This window comes from Canis lupus, chromosome 28, assembly GCF_011100685.1.
Source record: "Canis lupus familiaris isolate Mischka breed German Shepherd chromosome 28, alternate assembly UU_Cfam_GSD_1.0, whole genome shotgun sequence".
NCBI lineage: Eukaryota > Metazoa > Chordata > Mammalia > Carnivora > Canidae > Canis > Canis lupus.
The window spans coordinates 29,452,190-29,471,755 of record NC_049249.1 but is presented as its reverse complement, the minus strand read 5'-3'; the positions used below and the strand labels follow the sequence as shown (position 1 = coordinate 29,471,755).

Genomic DNA, 19,566 nt, shown 5'->3' with positions numbered 1-19,566 from the left:
GGTGAATTGAAGCCCCCAGTGCTGAACGAGTGTTTCCGAGTTCTATGCTTGATAAAAATCGTGGGTGATGCTCATCTTTGGGTGTTTTCATAGCATGAACAGTCTTGAGTCAGCTTCTTGTTTAAGGGCCCAGGGAGAAACACTTGAATCAAACACCATTAACTCAACCCTAAATGCCACGCTAAGTCCACAGACAGCTTTCAGGGCCTCACCATTACCCTGTTTGGGTGGCACACTTCTGGCTGATTTGGCTTCTGTCTGCGGTACCCAGAGAGGGCCTTGTCCATCCGAATGGTGCATCCGAATGGGAGGACCTAGCCTGTTTGTCTTGTCATGATTTATAGCCCCTTAAATGAGGTTAAATGTTCTAGTCTCATTCTAGACTAGACAGGTCTGATTTTTCCCGCTAATTAGTCTCTCTGATATTACTTGCCTCATCTGTCTCAGGTAGTCTTCACCACATCAACACTCTTCTAGTGAGGAGGGAGACCTTGATTTCCATTAGTTTGGACAAAAGTTTTCTTTAGCTTCCAGTTATTCGCTAGAAGGTGCCCAGTAGGCTGCTCATTTTAAATCTGTAAAAAGAGCATAGCATTAAAATGACCACCAAGAACATTGGGGCATCCGGTGGCTCAGTCAGTTGAGCATCTAGCTCTTGATTTCAGCTCAGGTCATGATCTCAGGGTTGTGAGTCTGCTTAAGATTCTCCCCCCCCACCTCCCTCTACCCCTCCCCCTGCTTGCTAGCTCACTCTCTCTCTCTCTCTCTCTCAAAAAAAAAAAAAAAAAAAAGGGATGTCTGGGTGGCTCAGTCAGTTAAGTGTCTGACTTCAGCTCAGGTCATGATTCCAGGGTCCTCGGGGTTGACCCCTGCATCGGGCTCCCTGCTCAGCAGGAAGTCTGCTTCTCTCTCCCCATCTACCCTTCGCCCCTGCTTGTGCTCTCTCTTTCTCAAATAAATAAAATCTTAAAAACAAAGAAATAAACCCAACAAACACCAAAAACATAAAATTCTCTGACCTTCCCTCTTCCCAAGGCAACTCGATTTTTGTGTGTCAGGCTCCCCTCTTGTCAAACAAGGCCTTTTCTCTTCAGGTTCTATCAGAATGTTTTCCCATGTTCCTACAGAGGCTTTACAGTGATTCTTTTAATGGCTACGAAATCACAGTACGCTGATTTACCAAACTGCTCCCTCATTGTCAGTAATTGAGAGGGTTTCCAGTCTTGGGTTATGGTACTGGACATTCTCACAAAGAAAATTTTTTGTTTTCATTTAAGTACTTCCTTAGCATATAGTCCACAAGTGGAATTCTTGGGCCAGAGGGTGGAGATGTTTTCCTGGCTTTTGGGAAATATTTCTACGTTGGTTTCCAAAAGGGTGAGTCAATGTACTCCGCTGTACCAGTGGGCTTTATGAAGCCTGTTAGATCCACATGTGAAGAAAACACTTTGTAAGGGTTCCTAGCTTTCTCTCTCCTGTTCAGAACTTCAGTCATCCCCAAGTCATCCCCATCTGCAAGAAGAAGAGTTAGAAATAACATCTTTAATAAAAACAAAAACAACCACAAAAAACCCCCCAAACCCCCAAAACCCTGGCATTACACACTATCTAACAAACACACGGTGTCCCCAGAAGGTTGATGATGATGGTCGTAATGTGTCCTTGTGTGCTAGGCAATGGCTTGCTATCCTTCTTGCATTATTTTCCTTAGTTCTTAAAATAGCTCTCTAAAATGTATTCATTATCCCCGTTTAAAGATGAGAAAATTGAGTCTCGGAGAAGTGAAGTAACTTACTTCAGGTACATGACTACCATCAGAGCCATTTTGGTCTACCTTGCTTTATGGAAACAAAAATTGTGATGTTGAGGTATTTAAATGTGGAGATGAAAGAAGGACCATGAAGATCATCGTCAGCCTCAGTGCATCTTAAAGAACAAGAATAGTGACCACAGCTGTGGGGGTGAGGCCAACTGAGGGTCAGCTTGAACCTGATTCAGTCCAGACCTCCAGGCCAAGGTGATGATGAGATTCACGAGTCCTGTCACGGGGTATGGTGGAGCAGGCGGCCCAGTATCTGCTTATAATCAGCAAATGCTTAGTGCTAAGTGAACCTCTAACTGGGGAAGTTGATCTTGTCTGGGGAGTTAGGGAAGGCTTCCTGGAATAGGTGTTGTTTGAGCTGCAATTCAAAGGATAACATTAACTTAAGGGGGTGGTCGATGATGAGGTAGGGAGGCCATTCTAGCACAGTGGATAGTATGTGCAAAAGCCCTGGGGCTGGGGAGAACTTGGCACTTTTGAGAAAATGAGAGAAGGCTCCTGTGGCTGCATCAAACATTGGTACCAGCTTCCAAGGGTAGTCAGAGTAGGGGCCTCAGGTGTGCTCCCCCTCTGAGAAGCTCTGGATGGTGGTGAAAGTACACGCTACTGGTGAGTTATTCAGGAGTATGATAGACAAGGCACATTGGCTTCCCCAAACCTCTTTCCACCCTCCTTTCTGTTTGGGATTTAGAAAGCTGAATGCCACATTTCCCAGACTATCTGACAGCTAGCACTCTGGATGTGAATTGAGTCCTGTCACTGAGACACAGGCATACAAGACTTGGACAGGGGAAATACGGCAGAGGCCTTCTTCCTGCCCCCTTAGGCTGCTGTCTAATGATTTGGGTCATGGAAAGTGTGAGGATTTCTGCAGTCATGTTGTGAAGCCCATGCTGGAGGCTCCTGGCTGTGGAGAGATTGTCATGGTGTCAACCACCAACAGCAGTGCTGACCTCACAGGGTAAAGGTCCCCTGGAGGGTCAGTACTTTTTGTCTGGGAGTCAGTCCTGGAGACCAGCCTAGAAAGGCTCCTCTGGCCCTTCCAGTGAATATCTGATTCCTGTTAAAATGCCATACAGGATGCTGTTCCAGCTCTACCCCCTGCCACCTATGCTTCTGCAAGCTGTGGCCCAGAGTTCCCAGCTTCCCTTCTGAAGTGACTGAGCCAAACTTGTTTTCTGATTCAGGGCTTTTCATCTACCTCAAATTCACACTGCTAGATGCAGGGCCAATCTGGAGGGTGAAGGTGTTAATGCTCTGGGGCAAATATCAGCCAATGGGGAATGGGATTTGGCAGGTAAGAGCCCAGCTTTCAGTCCCAGTGGGAAAATTCTGGAACACGGCCCTCAGTGAGAGTGAGCCCCACTTGCCTATAGTGGTAACCACTCATTTTTACACCTTTTATTGATTTTTTTTTCTTCCTCTCCTGTCTCACCCTCCCCCTACTTCCTCCCTTGCACTTTATGAGATCACCTACTGAATAAACCGCATGCATCTCAATCCACCCTTATTCCAAGGTCTGTTTTAGGGGGGAGCTCAACCTATAGAACTTTTTAATTTTGGGGTTCCAAATCTGACTAAGGTAGAGAGGCACAAAAGACTAATTCAAAGACACAGATTATTGCTAATTTTTAACCAAGTCGAACAGATTCCAGGCAATCATATCACTGTGTTTTGAACTTCTGTCCCCAGGCTTTCAGCCTCTCAGTAACAAGACTGCTATCTTAACATGTTCAAATAAACTGCCAAAGTTGTCATACTCATCCCCACCCAACCATTTGTCCATCTGTCCATCCATCCAACCAGCAGTCACTTATTAAGTCTCTGCTGTGTCCAGCATTGTGCCAGGGGCTGAGGTTGGAGAAACCAATTAGACTTTCTGCCTGCAAGTTATTCATGGTGTGATTAGATCCAATGGCAGATGTGGCTCTGCCATTTTGAATGCCACTCTGATTTCTGTGCGTAATGCAGTTAGCATGTCCACATAAACTCAACCCTAACGCCAGCCAGTGGTCTTAGTATATAAACATACTACTAACATTTCCATCTGCCCTAAGAAGTGCCTCCAACACTCAGACTGTGTCTCTGTCTCTATTTTATTTTAAAAAGTCCTGTATTAAGACACTGCTTCTAAGGAACTAAATTTAGTTTGAGAAACTGCTCTGAACTTTGGAGTCATTAAATGTAGCCTGTGTGTGTGTGTGCGGATGACAGAGAAAAATTACAGCCAGCAGTGTCTATATTGAAAATCCTGCATTAGATTGCCATCGGTTGCTAATAATACATCATAATTATTCTTATAGGGTTAAGCTTTTCTCTTTCCTCTTCCACCTGCCTTGCTGAGATAACCTCTAAGGATGTCCTGGAAGACGGTAGGGCTGGAATTCAAAAGCTTTCATGACAGCTGAGCTCTCCATGCAATTCATTATGTTGAAAAGATGGGGAGGAGAGGGTTGTCTGCAAAGATAATGACTGTGCAATTTCCAGTCCATTCTCCTTGCAGCCAGATCTTGGAGGCAGCCCATGGACCAATTTCAGCAAGCAGACCCTGCTCATCTCTCATCCATCTGTATTGGAAAAGAGGTTGTGTCTCTTAAGCAGGAGCGTGGGCCAGTGTGTGTGTGTGTGTGTGTGTGTATGGGGGGGAATGGGTTAAGGAGATGGCTGGGGAAATAGAATGGGGCTCATCCCCAGAGTGCTTGGTACTGGGGATCTTAGGCATGGTTCTGGCTGACATCAGTGCCAAAGGGGCTCAGTTGAGAGCATGGGCTGAGATCAAGAGACTGACTCCCAGCCTAGGCTACTGTTCTGAGCTTTCTCTGTTTTCCCAGCTTGGAGCCCAGAGCCAGGCATAGCAGGAGCTCAATAAATGTTGTCTCACTGAGAAAGCACTGGTACAGGTTTACATGCAGCAAGGAAATCAGTTGTGCGTGGTTCCAATGGGAAATAAAGTCAGGGTTTCTCCGGGTTCTGCCTATGGAATGAGAGTCTCTGGAGGAAAATTCTAGCCCAGTAGCAATGTCAACATTGGACTATTGCAAGGAAGATCTCCTGTGTCTCTGGCAGACATCCCTACTGCTTCAGTCCCCGGCATGGACCCAAGACTTCCAGGGCTGGGACTGCTGTTGTTGTTGTATCTCTCATTATAGGCTAAAACCAGCAAGTCCTGTGTGGCCCTCAAAGGAAGCCAAGTCAAGCTTTAAACACAAAGGAGCTGGTTTCTTTTAACTGGAAGGTGGCAAATGTCACACATGCCGAGTCTGCGGTGCAGGTTTTCATTCACACTTTCAAGGCTGTTTCATTTTCCTTTCCAGCCCTGCTACCCTCCTTGCTTTGTCGCCCTCTCCATTTGTCACCAGTGTGCCCTTGGTAGATTCTCAAGGTTATGGTCATTGCTGAGTGGCCTTGCCTGATTAGAGTAGGAAAAGGAAACAATGAAAAATTACAGAAACTAGCATGACAGCAAAAATTAGAAGAATTATTAAATTAAAAGTGTCTGAAATCTTCCTTGAGGCGCCACCCGCCCCTCCCCCCCAAGAAGAATCATTTATTTGCTTGATTGACCAATAGCAGAGACCATTAGTTATCCCTCTGAATCAAGTTTCTGTTTCTACAGTCGAAATGCCCTAAATTTTAACTGAGCATAGAGCTACTTGGAGTAATGCCTGGAGTTCCTAGTCTTTCTTACAACTAAGCATGGCCGTATGACTAAATTCTAGTCTTTGGGATCCAAGCAGCAGTTGTGTGTTCAACTTTTTTTTCCCTTTTTCTTTCATTATTACAAAAAAAAAAAAAAAAGTGCAGTAGGGGCACCTGAGTGGTGCAATCAGTTGAGCATCTGACTCTTGGTGTCTGATCTCAGGGTTGTAAGATGGAGCCCCGAGTTGGGCTCCATGCTGCTTGTATTTCCCTCTCCCTCTCTCTCTGCTCCTCACCCCCCACCCCACACATACACACACACTCTCTCAAATAAATAAAAACAAATCTTTTGTAAAAATGCAGTATAATTTACATACAGATCTTAAGTGTACTGTTCAATGAAATTTGACCAATGTATACACTCCAGTCAAGATAAAGGACATTTCTAATACCCATGAAAGTTCCCTACATCCCCTTTCCAACTAATCCTCTCTTCATGCCCCAGTCCAGACAATCCTCCACCCTCTGCTAACCACTGTCCTGATCCCTAACAGGTTGGTTAGTTTTGTCTGTTCTTGAACTTCGTATGAATGGAATTACACAGTGTGTACCCCCTCTCGTATCTGGCTTATTTCTCTTTAGCACTGCCTCTATGAGTTCCATCCTTGTTATTACGTGTATCAGTTGTTCATTCCTTTTATTTCTGAGTAGTGTTCTATTGCAGTGGATGTATCACATTTTACTTGTCCATCTCCTTTTGATAGACATTTGGGAGGTTTCTGGGTATGGATTATAAGATTAAAGCTGCTGTGAACATTCTTACACAAACCTTTTTTTTTTTTTTTAAGATTTTATTTATTCATGACAGAGAGAGAGAGAGGGGGGCAGAGACACAGGCAGAGGGAGAGAGAAGCAGGCTCCATGCAGGGAGCCCGATGTGGGACTCGATCCTCGGTCTCCAGGATCACATCCTGGGCTGAAGGCGGCACTAAACCGCTGGGCCACCGGGGCTGCCCCAAGCCTTTTTGTGGGCATATGTTTTCATTTGTCTTAGGAATAGGATTGCTGGGTCAGTAGGTAGGAATATGTTTAACTTTATAAGAAATTGCAAGAGAGTTTTCCAAACTGGTTGTCCTATTTTAGAACTTCCACCAGCAATGTATGAGACTTCTACTTGTTTTATGTTCTCGCCAGCATTTGGTAGGCTCAGTCTTTTTAATTTTAGTCATTCTAATGGGCAAAAATTGGTATCTTATAGTTTTCATTTGCAGACTAACGAAAGTCAATCCTGTTGACAAATGATATTGAATATCTTTTTATGTGCTTATTGCCAACTCGTGTGTGTTTTTTGTTTGTTTTTTTATTTTTATTTTATTTTATTTTTATTTTTTTAATTTTTATTTATTTATGATAGTCACACAGAGAGAGAGAGAGAGGCAGAGACACCGGCAGAGGGAGAAGCAGGCTCCATGCACTGGGAGCCCGATGTGGGATTCGATCCCGAGTCTCCAGGATCTCGCCCTGGGCCAAAGGCAGGCGCCAAACTGCTGCGCCACCCAGGGATCCCTGTTTGTTTTTTTAATGATGTGTCTATTTAAGGTTTTTTTTTTTTTTTTTTAAAGATTTTATTTATTTATTCATGAGAGACACACACACACACACACAGAGGCAGAGACACAGTCAGAGGGAGAAGCAGACTCCGTGCAGGGAGCCCCACGTGGGACTTGATCCTGGGTCTCCAGGATCACGCCCTGGGCTGAAGGCGGTGCTAAACCGCTGAGCTACTGGCGCTGCCCTATTTAAGGGTTTTAAAGTGAGTGAGTGAATAACCTGAGGGGAAGAAGGGAGAGAGTCTCAAGCAGATGCTGTGCTGAACCCAGAGCCTGATGTGGGGCTCGATCTCACCGCCCTGAGATCATGACCCAAGCTGAAACCAAGCTCAAGTGGCTGCCTAACCACCTGAGCCATCCAGAAGCCCCATTAAAAAACCTAATTTATTGCATGCAATAAGATGCATCCAGTTCTAGTGTAGAGCTCAATGAATTCTCACAAATGCATGTACCTTTAAACCACCAGCACAAGCAAGATACAGAGTATTTACATCATTTCACAAAGTTCTCCAAATGCCTCATTGCAGCCAATTTCAAATGAATGGAATCATATGATATGTACTCTTTTGTGCTCCACATTTTTTGCGGCATACTATTTTTGAGTTATACCCATGTAATTGCATGTATCAATGTTTTTCTTTTTATAGCTGGGTAACATTTTACTATATGGACATGTCACGATTTGTTCATATGTTCACTAGCTGATATGATAGATCAGCTGGTGGGTTGGTTCTCAGTTTGGGGCTATTATGATAAAGCTTCTATGAACGCTTGTATATAAGATTTTATGTGGATATATGTTTTCATTTCTTTTGTATAAACAAACACCTAGGAATTGAATTACTAGGTTGTACGCTTAACTGTGTAAGAACCTACCATACTTTTCCCAAAGTCATTGTACCATTTTACATTCCTAGCATCAATGTCTGAGAGTTCTAGTTGCCCATAGTCTCACCATCATGTGGTATTGTCATCTGTTTTAATTTTAGCCACTTTAGTGGGTGTAGAGTGTTATCTAATTGTAGCTTTAAGTCACATTTTCCTGTGACTGATAATGTTGTTCACATTCTCATGTGTTTATTTGCCATTCAATAACTTATTTTGTGAAATATCTTTTCAAATCTTTGCCCCTTCCTTTTTTTTTTTTTTTTTTTTGCCCCTTCCTTTTTTATTTGGTTGTCTTCTTATTGAGTTGAAAGGGTAATTTATGATTCTAAACATTGGTCCTTTATTATGTACATATTTTGCACATCTTTTCCTCAGTGATGAACACTGTTTTTTTAAAAGGCAGGAGTTTTTGATGAAATGGAAGTTATCAATTTCTTTTATTATGGTTTATGCTTTTTTTGTGCTCTTTGAGACATTTTTGTCTGCCTTACATTTGTAAGGTTATTCTCAAATGATTTCTCCTAGAAGCTTAATAAATAATGTTAGCTTTGGGGCCACCTGGGTGGCTCAGTTGGTTAAGTGTCTGCCTTTGGCTCAGATCATAATCCTGGGGTTCTGGGATTGAGCCCTGCGTCAGGTTCCCCGCTCACTGGGGAGTCTGCTTCTCCCTCTCACTCTATCCCTGCTCATGCTCTCTCTCTCTCTCAAATAGATAATTAATATCTTAAAAAATAATGTAATGTTAGCTTTTACACTATGGTCTGTGACCCATTCCAAATTGAATTGTATATATGGAATGAGGTAGAGGTTGAGATTCATTTTTTTCCCACATGGATGTCTAGTATATTCCATCATGATTTCTTGAAAAGATCCCCTCTGTGCATTGAACTGCCTTACGGTCTTGTCAAAAATAAGTTATCAGTATGTATTTGGATCTAGATCTGGACTCTGTTCCATTAATAATTTTGTCCTTATGTAAGTACCACACTGTTTTGATTATTGTGGCTTTATGGTAAGTTTTGGAATCAAGTAGTATGAGTTTTCAAAATTTCTTTTCCAAAATTGCTTTGGCTAGTCTTGGTCCTTTGCACTTATTTCTGTAGAAGTGTTGGAATCTGTTTTTCGATTTCTATAGAAATGAAGTATTTATTGGGGTTGTTTTGAATCTGGAAAGAATTGACATAACAATACTGAGATAAACATGGTATATCATTGTATTTTTTAGGTAGTAATTTCTCTCAGCAGTATGTGTAATTTTCAATGTAGAAGTTTTGCATGTCTTCTGTTAAGTGTGCCTGTAAGTATTTTTAAAATGCTACTATAGGTAGATATTATTCTTTTAAAATTTTTATTTTGCAATTATTTGCTTCTATTATATAGAAATTCAACTGATTTTTTATATTGTCCTTGTATCCTATGATGTTGCTAAATCCACTTATTGATTTTAGTAATTTTTTTTTTTTTTGATTTTAGTAATTTTTAAAAGAGATTTATTTCTTAGATATATTTATGTAAACAATCACATCCTCCACAAATAAAGGTAAATTTACTTCTTTCTTTTCAAACTTTATTATTATTTTTACATTATTTCACTGTCTGGGACCTACAGTACAATATTGAATAGAAATGACAAGAACAGATATCTTTACCTTGCTCCTGATCTCAAAAAGAGAACATCAGTATGTCATCATTAAGTCTGATGTAAGCTGTAAGATTTTCATAACCATCCTTTATAAGATTATTTTTTTTTGTTTTTTTTTTTAAAAAAGGTTTTATTTATTTATTCATGAAAGAGACACACAGAGAGAAAGGCAGACACGTAGGCAGAGGGAGAAGCAGGCTCCAGAGAGGGAGCCTGATGTGGGACTCCATCCTGAGACCACGGATCACGCCCTGGGCCAGGGGCAGGTGCTCAACCGCTGAGACAACCAGGCGTCCCTCTTTATAAGATTGAGGAAGTTTTCTTCTGTTTCTATTTTGCTAAGCAGTATTTTTTGTTTTTGTTATTTTAAATATGAATGAGTGTCAGATTTGCCACATGCTTTATCTGCAACTACTGTGATGATTATTTAACTTTTTTTATTCAGTTAATGTGATGAAATGTATTGGTTGATTATTTTTGCATGTTGAGTTAATCTTGAATCTCTTAAATTAATTTTAGTCATGATGTGTTATCCTTTTCATATACTACTGGAATTTTTTGAGGATTCTTATGTCTATGTTCATGAGAGACATTAGTCTGTAATTGTCTTGTGATATCTTTGTTTTAGTAATAAGGTTAAACAGGCTTCATAGAAATAATTTAGCAAATGTTCTTTCCTCTTCTACTTTATGCAAGAGTTTTGATAAGATTAATATTTCTTCCTTAAATAGGATTCACCAGGGAAGACATCTGGGCCTGGAGTTTTCTTTGTGGGAGGCTTTTAATTATAACTTCATTGTTTCTTTTGGACAGATAGGGCTCTTCAGATTTTCTATTTTTTCTTATGTCAATTTTGGGAAGTTACATCTTATAAGGCATTTGTCTTTTTAATCTAGGAAGTCAACTTTATTGGCATAGGTTATTCGTATTCCCTTATTATCCTTTTGGTATATATATGATCTATAGTGATGCCCCATTTTTATTCCTAAGACTGATAATTGTTTTTTCTTGATTAACTTTGTGAGGGTTTATCAGTTTTATTAATCTATTCAAAGAATTAACTTCTGGATTTATTATTTCTATTTTTTGTATGTTTTCTATTTCGTGGATTTTTATTTATTTTCTTCTGCTTATTTTGTGTTTTTATTCTTATTTTTCTAGCTTCTTAAAATGGAGGCTTAGGTTATTGATTTTAAATCTTTTTTCTAATATAAGCATTTAAGGATATAAATTTCCCTGTAAGTGCTCCTTCAGCTGCATCCCACAAATTTTGATAAATTTGTTTTCATTATCATTCTATTGGAAATATTGTCTAATTTCTCTTGTGATTTCTTCATTGACTCATGGATTGCTTAAAAGAGTGTTGCTCAATTTCCAGATATTCAGGGATTTTCTATACTTTTATTATTCATTTCTAATTTAATTAAATTTGGTCAGAGAATCATACTCTGAATTATTTTGACCATATATAAATTTTTAAGGGGAGCCTAGGTGGCTCAGTTCGTTGGGCCTCTGACTCTTGGTTTTGGCTCAGGTCATGATCTCGGGATCCTGGGATCAAGCCCTGCATCAGCCGTCACACTCAGCGAGGAGTCTGCTTCTTTGCCTCTCTCTCTCCCTCTCCCTTAAATCCCTGGGTGGTTCAGTTGTTAAGCCTCTGCCTTTGGATTAGGTCATGATTCCAGTATCCTGGGATCAAATCCCATGTTGGGGTCCCTCATGGTGGTGAGCCTGCTTCTTCTCCCTCTGTTGCTCCCCCTGCTTGTGCTTTCTCTCTCTCTGTCAAATAAATAAATAAAATCTTAAAAAAATTTTTTAAGACTTGTATCATGGCTTATTATATTTGGTAAACACCAATTAGGTAAAGTTGGCTGATAGTGTTATTCAGATTTGCTATATTCCTAATATTTTGTCTGTTTCTTTTATGAATTTCTGAGATGGTAATGTTAAAATATACTTTTTGGTTATGGATCTATTTCTCCCTTTTTTGTTTGTTTTTGTATATTTTTTATTGGAGTTTGATATTTCTCCCTTTTTGTCAATTTCTTGCCACATGCATTTTGAAGTTATGTTTTTAGTTACATATGCATTGAAGATTGTTATGTCTTTTTAATTAATTGATACTTTTATCATTATAAATTCTCCCTTTTATCTCTAGTAATATTTTTTATCATAAAGTTTACTTTGTCTAATAGTAGTATAGCCTCTCTAGCTTCTGTATGATTAGTTTTCACATGGGATATTTTTTTCATCCTTTTACTTTAATCTTTGTGGTTAAAAGTATGTCTTTTGTAGACAGAATATAGTTTGGCCTACCTTTTGTATCTAGTCTGACAATTTCTCTCCTCTCTCTGCCTTTTTTCTCCCTTCTTAAAAAAGATTTTGTTTTGGGGATGCCTGGGTGGCTCAGCGGTTTGGCGCCTGCCTTCAGCCCAGGGTGTGATCCTGGAGACATGGGATCGAGTCCCACGTCAGGCTCCCTGCATGGAGCCTGCTTCTCTCTCTGCCTCTCTCTCTCTGTATCTCTCATTCATAAATAAATAAAATATTTTTAAAAAAGATTTTGTTTTGTTTTTAAGTAATCTTTCCTACTCAATGTGGGACTCAAACTTACAGCCCCGACATCAAGAGTTGCATGCTCTACTGACAGAGCTAACCAGGTGTTCTTATGAGTTCTCTCTCTTTTTTTTTTTAGGATTTTATTTATTTATTCATGAGAGATAGATAGATAGATAGATAGAGAGAGAGAGAGAGAGAGAGAGAGAAGCAGGCTCCATGCAAGGAGCCCGACGTGGGACTTGATCCCAGGTCTCCAGGATCAGGCCCTGGGCTGAAGGCAGCGCTAAACCGCTGAGCCACCAGGGCTGCCTAATTTCTCTTTTTAATAACAATGTTTAATCCATTTACATGTGATATAATTATTTTTATAATTGTATTTCAATTTACCTTCCTGTTGTTTTCATTTTGTTCTATCTGTTCTTGTTTCTTCTTTCCTACCTTTTTTGGGATTAAGCCAGTACTTATTTCATATTTTATTTTAAATATTCTCCTGGATTTTTAGCTATATCTTTTTTTTTTTTTTTTTTTTTTTTTTTTTTACCTTTGCAATGGTTTCTCTAGAGATTAAACATGTATCCTTTTTTTTTTTTTTTTTTCAAGATTTTATTTAGGGATCCCTGGGTGGCGCAGTGGTTTAGCGCCTGCCTTTGGCCCAGGGCGCGATCCTGGAGACCCGGGATCGAATCCCACATTGGGCTCCAGGTGCATGGAGCCTGCTTCTCCCTCTGCCTGTGTCTCTGCCTCTCTCTCTCTGTGTGACTATCATAAATAAATAAAAATTAAAGAAAGATTTTATTTATTTATTCATGGGAGACACAGAGAGAGAGAGAGAGAGAGAGGCAGAGACACAGGCAGAGGGAGAAGCAAGCTCCTCGCAGGGAGCCCGACGTGGGACTCGATCCCGGGTCTCCAGGATCATGTCCTGGACTGAAGGTGGCGCTAAACCGCTGAGCCACCGGGGCTGCCCCTAAACATGTATCCTTAATTTATCATAATCTACCTTGAATTCATGAATATTGTAAGAACTCTCCTCCATCTTTGGTGCTATGGTGTCGTATTTTATTCTAACATACATTATAAATCCTACAGTATATAGTTATTTTGCAGTTCTAGAGTTTCTATTTTTTCCAATTTTTCTTTTTTTAAAGATTTTATTTATTTGAGAGAGAGAGTGAGTGAGAGAGCATGAGTTGGGGAGGAGCAGAGGGAGAGGGAAAAGCAGACTCTGCTAAGCCAGGAGCCAAATATGGGCCTTGATCTTCAGACCCTGGGATCCTGACCTGAGCCAAAGGTAGGTGCTTAACCTACTGAGCCACCCAGGTGCCCCTCTTTTTTCTTGAAATAACCCTTATGTTTAGCCATTATATTCATCTTTTCCTATAACTTATCTAAAATATTTATAAAACTTGATTTACATTTCTTATCAGTTAATTCCAACTAATTTGTCTGTGAATCTCTCTACTGACTGTGATTTTGCTGACTTTTGGTTAGATGTTCCTGCTCCCTTCGTTTCATAATCTTTTGTGGAGGGGAAAATATAATTTTTGGTTGTTTGTTTCCTGGAACATGCAAACCTACTCTCTGTCTTACAGATAGAGTGCAGGGCTAATTGGTCAGAATCTTCTTTGAGTCTGGTTGGGCTGCAGCCTTAATGAGATTGAGCTTGCTGGTGATAGTCTACCTTGCGTCCCACCCTGCAGTAGTTGTCTTGGGAGGTGGTTAGATTACAGTTTGGATATTTTTGGTTCCCCCCACATTGCATTCAAGTCCTCGGGGCCCCCAAATCCAGTCCCCAAGATCATGATGAGCTGAGCAGGACTAGGTGGTTTGTCCCTGCTCACCTGCCCTTTCTTCATGACTCCTTCCTTGGCAAAATTTTTGGTGGGGGGGGCAACATTGTTGAACTGAGTAATTTATTTTTGCACTTGGAGCTCTTCCAGATGGTACCCCATCCTGCCAGCCCACACAGTCTATGGTAACTCTATATTTTGTCAGTTTCACTGAACAGGGAACACATTTCCTAGAATTTCCCTCCCTGTGCTTCTGGGTTAGTTTAGGCCACAAGAAACATTTTGCACAAGGCTTGAAAAATAGAAGAGAAACTGCTGCTGTACTATTTTGCATTCTGGAGGTCAGCAGGGACACCAGGAAGGTTTGCCTGCTTGGCATGGGACACCTGATCCCTGGCTCATCTCGCTCCCATCAGATGTGGGTCAACCGCATGTGTACCTCTGAGGCAAAGGTTGTTAGCTTTTCCTACAGATGATTCACAGCTTTAAGTTTGGAAACTGTGAGCAACAGATGTGGATTTTAGTTTGTCCCCATAAGTCCCAGTACATCCTATGATTGCAATTTGTCCTGGCCTTCATCCACATTCAGTTTTCCTTTCTGACTGCCAGGCTAGCTTGCCTCTAGTGATTTGGGGCAACACCATATTGCATAAGGTCAAACCCACGAGATGAATCCCTGATTTTTGTACCACAGGTAGTAGTTCTGTTTCTCTGTTTGGCCCTGACTGATAGGCAGTCAGCTAAGGCTAGGCTGGTTCCTCGTCGTTCTTGGGAAATCTCTCCCCTCATGGAATGCCACATGTACCCAGAGCAGCTTCCCATTCCTTCTCAGGTTGGGAAGCTATTTGGCCTTCTGCTTACCTAGGACTGGTGGTTTCTTTCTGGAATTCAGTTCCTCAAGGTTTCCTGGCATCTTTCACTCCACCAGACTCATAGAAAAGTATGATTTTAATTTTTGTCCACATTTTTCTTGTTATTACCACAGGATCAGGTCTCGTACATCCTTTTAAATCATAAGCAGTACCAAAACTGGGAAGTGTCCCGATAGGGTGTGTGTGTGCCCTTCTCATCCCTGTTTCTCCGTTCTGGGCCTAGGAACACACGTTTCTCCGTTCTGGGCCTAGGGACCACAGCAGCTGTCCTCGACCTGGCAACAGAGAGCACTCCCAGCTGTGGCACAGGGCAGAGTGGAAGGTAGAAGGGGATTGTTATACAAGCTCTGGACTGCTGGCTGCCAGAATTTTGATGTGGGAAGCTAAGACCTTGAGTGTTTAAGCCAGCAATACTTTTCGTTTTCTCATTTATGCAGCCAAACTGAGGATATAACCAGCTACTGGGATTTTGTAGGGCTATGTAGAGTGGGTAGCAGAGAGGAGAATGATAGAAACCGGGAACAAAGCCAGAAGGCTCTACAAAAGACAAGCTAGTTGAGGAGGAGTGCTAAGGTTGGGATGGCTGTGGCAGAGGGGACCTAGGAGGTGTGTTGAAGAGAGGGTTTGCAAGGAGAAAAGAAATTATTTTTAGGCAGTCTTGCTATGTGTCCTATGGTGTAGCTACTTCCATTTTGCTACTTCCTTAAGAGTTCTCCTATATGGACCTGCGTTTCTTTCCAAAGCCGTGAGGAATTGGATTTAGATTACTTTGGATGCAGCCCTGTGTTGAGATGGGTTCAGTTTTATTTAGGTTCCAGCAAATTATTTGAAGAGAGCCCTAGGACTGGGAACGGTTTGGTTACTGAGTGTCCTCTGGGGACGGGTGGTTCAACAGCCTTAGAGACATAGAATGTCCAGTCGTCCAATCTGGAAGTCTTGGGCATCCATCCTTCCACATGCCTCTGTTGCAGATAAAGACAATACCTGCCTTGATTGAAACTTGCTCTCATTGGCCATTTTCTCCTTTGGATCAAATTATTTAATGGTGAGACTTCCCACCTAGGTTTCTTGGTCCTAACGGGGATACATCTCCTCTTAGCCTAGCTAGGAACTGACAATCAACAGATTCAATCTTGTTTCTATCTATGTTTCTGAAATGGGAATTCAGCTTTGTGAAGTTGGTGAGTATAGCTTTTATCATTTCTAGGATCTTCATTGGATGACTGAAATGGAGGTTAAATCCTTTGGCTAACCCAGAAGAGGAAACTGAGGCACATGGAGGGGAAGTGACTCATCTAAAGGCCTATAGCTAATAGGATCTGAGCTGGCATTAGAACCTGTGTCTCGTAGCTCATGGTCTAGAGCACTTCCTGGTCCCCCTGGCTTGGGGTAGCAATGGTGCAATGGAAATAACATGAGCTTAGAAGCCTGATAGACTGGCTTTGTATCCTGGCTTCCCTCTAAGTTGTTGTTGACCTTCCTTCCATCCCTGTGAAGGCTTTCTTCTCTTTAGTGGCAGCAGAGAATGGGATATAATTGCAGCAGCAAAATCACCCTGACCACAAAAACAAACACTACCATTTCCCTGTTTTCCTTCTTTTCTTTTGGTTTTTCTTCATGTACTGATGGTCCCAGGTTGAATAGATGAGGCAACATGAATTTGTAAAAATGCTTTCTCTATCCCTCCAGTTCTCAATGAAGGGGTACATACTTCCTCCCCTCTGTCTGCCTGGGAATATTTGGCGATGCCTGGAGACAATTTGGGTTATCACAGCTCATGGGTCTGGGAGGGATTGGAGAACATTACTGGCATTTAGTGGGTAGAGGCCAGGGATGCTGCTAAACATCCTACAGTGCACAAGACAGCCCCCACCCCTTGCAACAAAGAATTACTCAGGTTAAATTGACACTACCCTGATCAAAGCAGCGGGAACTAGAGCAGGTCTGTGGTCCCAAGTACCCCGCATGCAGGCTCAGCACAAGCCCTTTTATGTACAGCCTGAATTCACCTTTGTCTGGTTTCATCCTTCACACACACCCTGATCCTTTCCCCAGCTCCCCCATTCCCAAGTATGGAACTATGAAGACCAGAGCTTTCCGAGGGCTGACGTGCATAGGAATCAGCCAAGGATATTGTTAACCTTCTGAGTAGATGAGTCTGGGATGGCATCTGAGAGTCTGCATTTCTAACAAGCTCCCGGGTGATGCCCATGCTGCTGGTCCACAGACCAGACTCCGAGTAGCAGGGAATAAGACCACATGTTGCTCTTTCTCTAATTACTGTTTACTTCTTGCCTGTGGCTTTCCTCCTCAGATCACTAACATGCTGGGGGCGGCATGTTTTATAACTGGGGTACCCCGGAGAGAGGGCTGCCGAATTCGGTCTCAGCTGAACCCTCTGCTCCACTGGCCACATTCCAACTTGGCTGGCCTCCTCTCAAGACTGTAAGGATGTAAATAAAAAGCTCAGGAGGTTTGATGTATTAATCCTGGCAGGCTCCTCAGAGTTATTTTGTTAGTTTTCCACGATATCTTCTCTGGGTAGACTCATTTACCATTTTTCACTCCCACTAAGTAAAGCTAATACATTTCCTCCTAAAATAAAGCTTCCTGTCATTTTCATGAATAGTGCCCACCATATCCCAATATCTTTAACACTGGTTATATCTCGATTAAAAAAGTCCATTATAGCACCCGTAGCTCAAGATGAATATTCCCTGTCAACCACCATCAGCCAGGTACTCAGCCCTCTGAGCTTCATTTTCTTCACTTGCAAGATGGAGCTGATTGTACCTACTTTGTGGGAATAGTGGGGTAGACATTACCCAAGACAATGCTATCTTCCTCTATCTAACCTGTTTTGATTAGGTTTGGTAAGGTGACAGAGAGACAACTGCCTTGAAAGAAGAATTTATTACTTGTAATTCCTAATGAGAGGAAGTGTTCCATGCCTTGCAAGGCCACATGGGAAAGCAGCCACGTGGGTCAGGAGGCACAAGGAGTGGGAGCTAGAGAACCAGGGAAGAGCCTGAGTCTGAAGCCCATCTGGAGGAGAATTTCTTCTTCCTTGGGGAACTTTGGACTTCTTCTATTAATGCCTTCAACTGATGGGATGAGGCCCACCCACATTGTAGAGGGTAGTGTGCTTTATTCAAAGACCACTGATTAAAATGTTAATTACATACAATGTCTTAACTTAAGGGTAAGGGAAAAAATGTTAATCTCCTCTGAAAAATCCCCTGACAGCAACATGGGGACTGATGTGTTGACCAACCATCTGGGCACCATAGTCTAGCCAAGTTGACACTTAGAGATAACCATGACCATTCTTTATTCAATTATCCCTATGTTGGATAATTTAAAAAATAGGTGTTATGCTCTTTAATTGCTCTTACCTCTGTATTTCCTCTGCTGTATTATGATAATCTCAAGGCTTGCTTCATGCCAGCAATTTGATTTTCATCTGTGTCTATTTTGTTCTTAGCTTTGTCTAACCTATTTATTATATCTGAAATAGTGAACAGAAATATTTTGGAACTCTGTTGCTTCAGTTCTGGGCCTCCTCCCCTTCTCTTCTCCCAAACCCTTATTGAATGTACACATTCTTTTTTTTTTTTTTTCTTTAAAGATGTATGTATGTATGTTTGTATTTATTTATTTATTTGAAAGAGAGAAAACATGAGAGGGAGGGGGAGAGAGAATCTCAAGCAGACTCTGTGCTGAGCATGAAACTGGATGCAGGACTTGATCTCATGACCCTGAGATCAAGACCTGAGTTGAAACCAAGAGTCCTGTGCTTAACCAACTGAGCTACCCAGGTGCCCCTTGAATATACATTCTTATTAAGTTTCTGTCATGGCAGAAAACACTTGGAGAATTTTTCTGTTTATCTTTTCTTCCAGACTGGGTTCATCTTTTATCTTCTTCTATCTTTTGTGCGTGCTTGATTGATTGATTTTTAAAAAGATTTTATTTATTTATTCATGAGAAATACACAGAGAGAGGCAGAGACATAGGTGGAGGGAGAAGCAGGCTCCCCGTGGGGAGCCTGATGTGGGACTCCATCCCAGGACTCCGGGATCACGTCCTGAGCTGAAGGCAGATGCTCAAACGCTGAGCCACCCAGGTGTCCCTATTTATTTATTTTTTTAAGAGAGAGAGTGGGTGTGTGCGTGTGAGTGGCAGGGAGGGGCAGAGGGAGAGGGAGAGAAAAGCAGGCTCCGTGCTCAGTGTGTGTGTAGTCCAACATGGGGCTCAGTCTCCCTACCCAGAGGTCATGACTTGAGCCTAAATCAATAATTGGTCACTCAAACCTACTGAGCCATCCAGGAGCCCCAATCTAGTATGGTTTTTTTTAATAATTTATTATTATTTTTTCAAATCTAGTATGTTTTGAATACTCTCTCTGCCCTGCTTCTCCCTCTCTCTCTCATCTTCCTCCTTTCTTCATTTTCTCCTTTTCCTTCTCTTCTTCCTTCTTTCCTTTCTTTTTCTTTTCCTATTTTTTCTTCATCTTGCTAAAGCTTCGCATGGGTTGCCCTTATCTCACTTTCTATTGCTTTGACATAGAGAGGGGGACGTCTCCTTGTGATCCTCTTACCTGAGCTGGTGTGAGGGCGGGCATGCTTTCTCTTTATCCTGCTCGGGTGCTGGAGTTGGTGAGTGCGGAAACCAGACTGAAGCAGAATGCAGCTCTTGAAAGACTCAGCTCAGCTCCTGGCTGGGTTCTGTTAAACATTCTGAC

At 41.7% G+C, this 19,566-nt stretch overlaps 1 long non-coding RNA gene across 1 annotated transcript in view; it reads right to left on the bottom strand.

The window, feature by feature from the left end:
• Nucleotides 1-1,350: 1,350 nt before the first annotated feature.
• LOC111093039 overlaps nt 1,351-19,566 on the bottom strand; it is a 30,614-nt gene continuing 12,398 nt past the window's right edge. The window contains exon 3 of the long non-coding RNA XR_005380298.1: nt 1,351-1,512. This is a non-coding gene — a long non-coding RNA (uncharacterized LOC111093039). The remainder of the gene's footprint in view (nt 1,513-19,566) is intronic.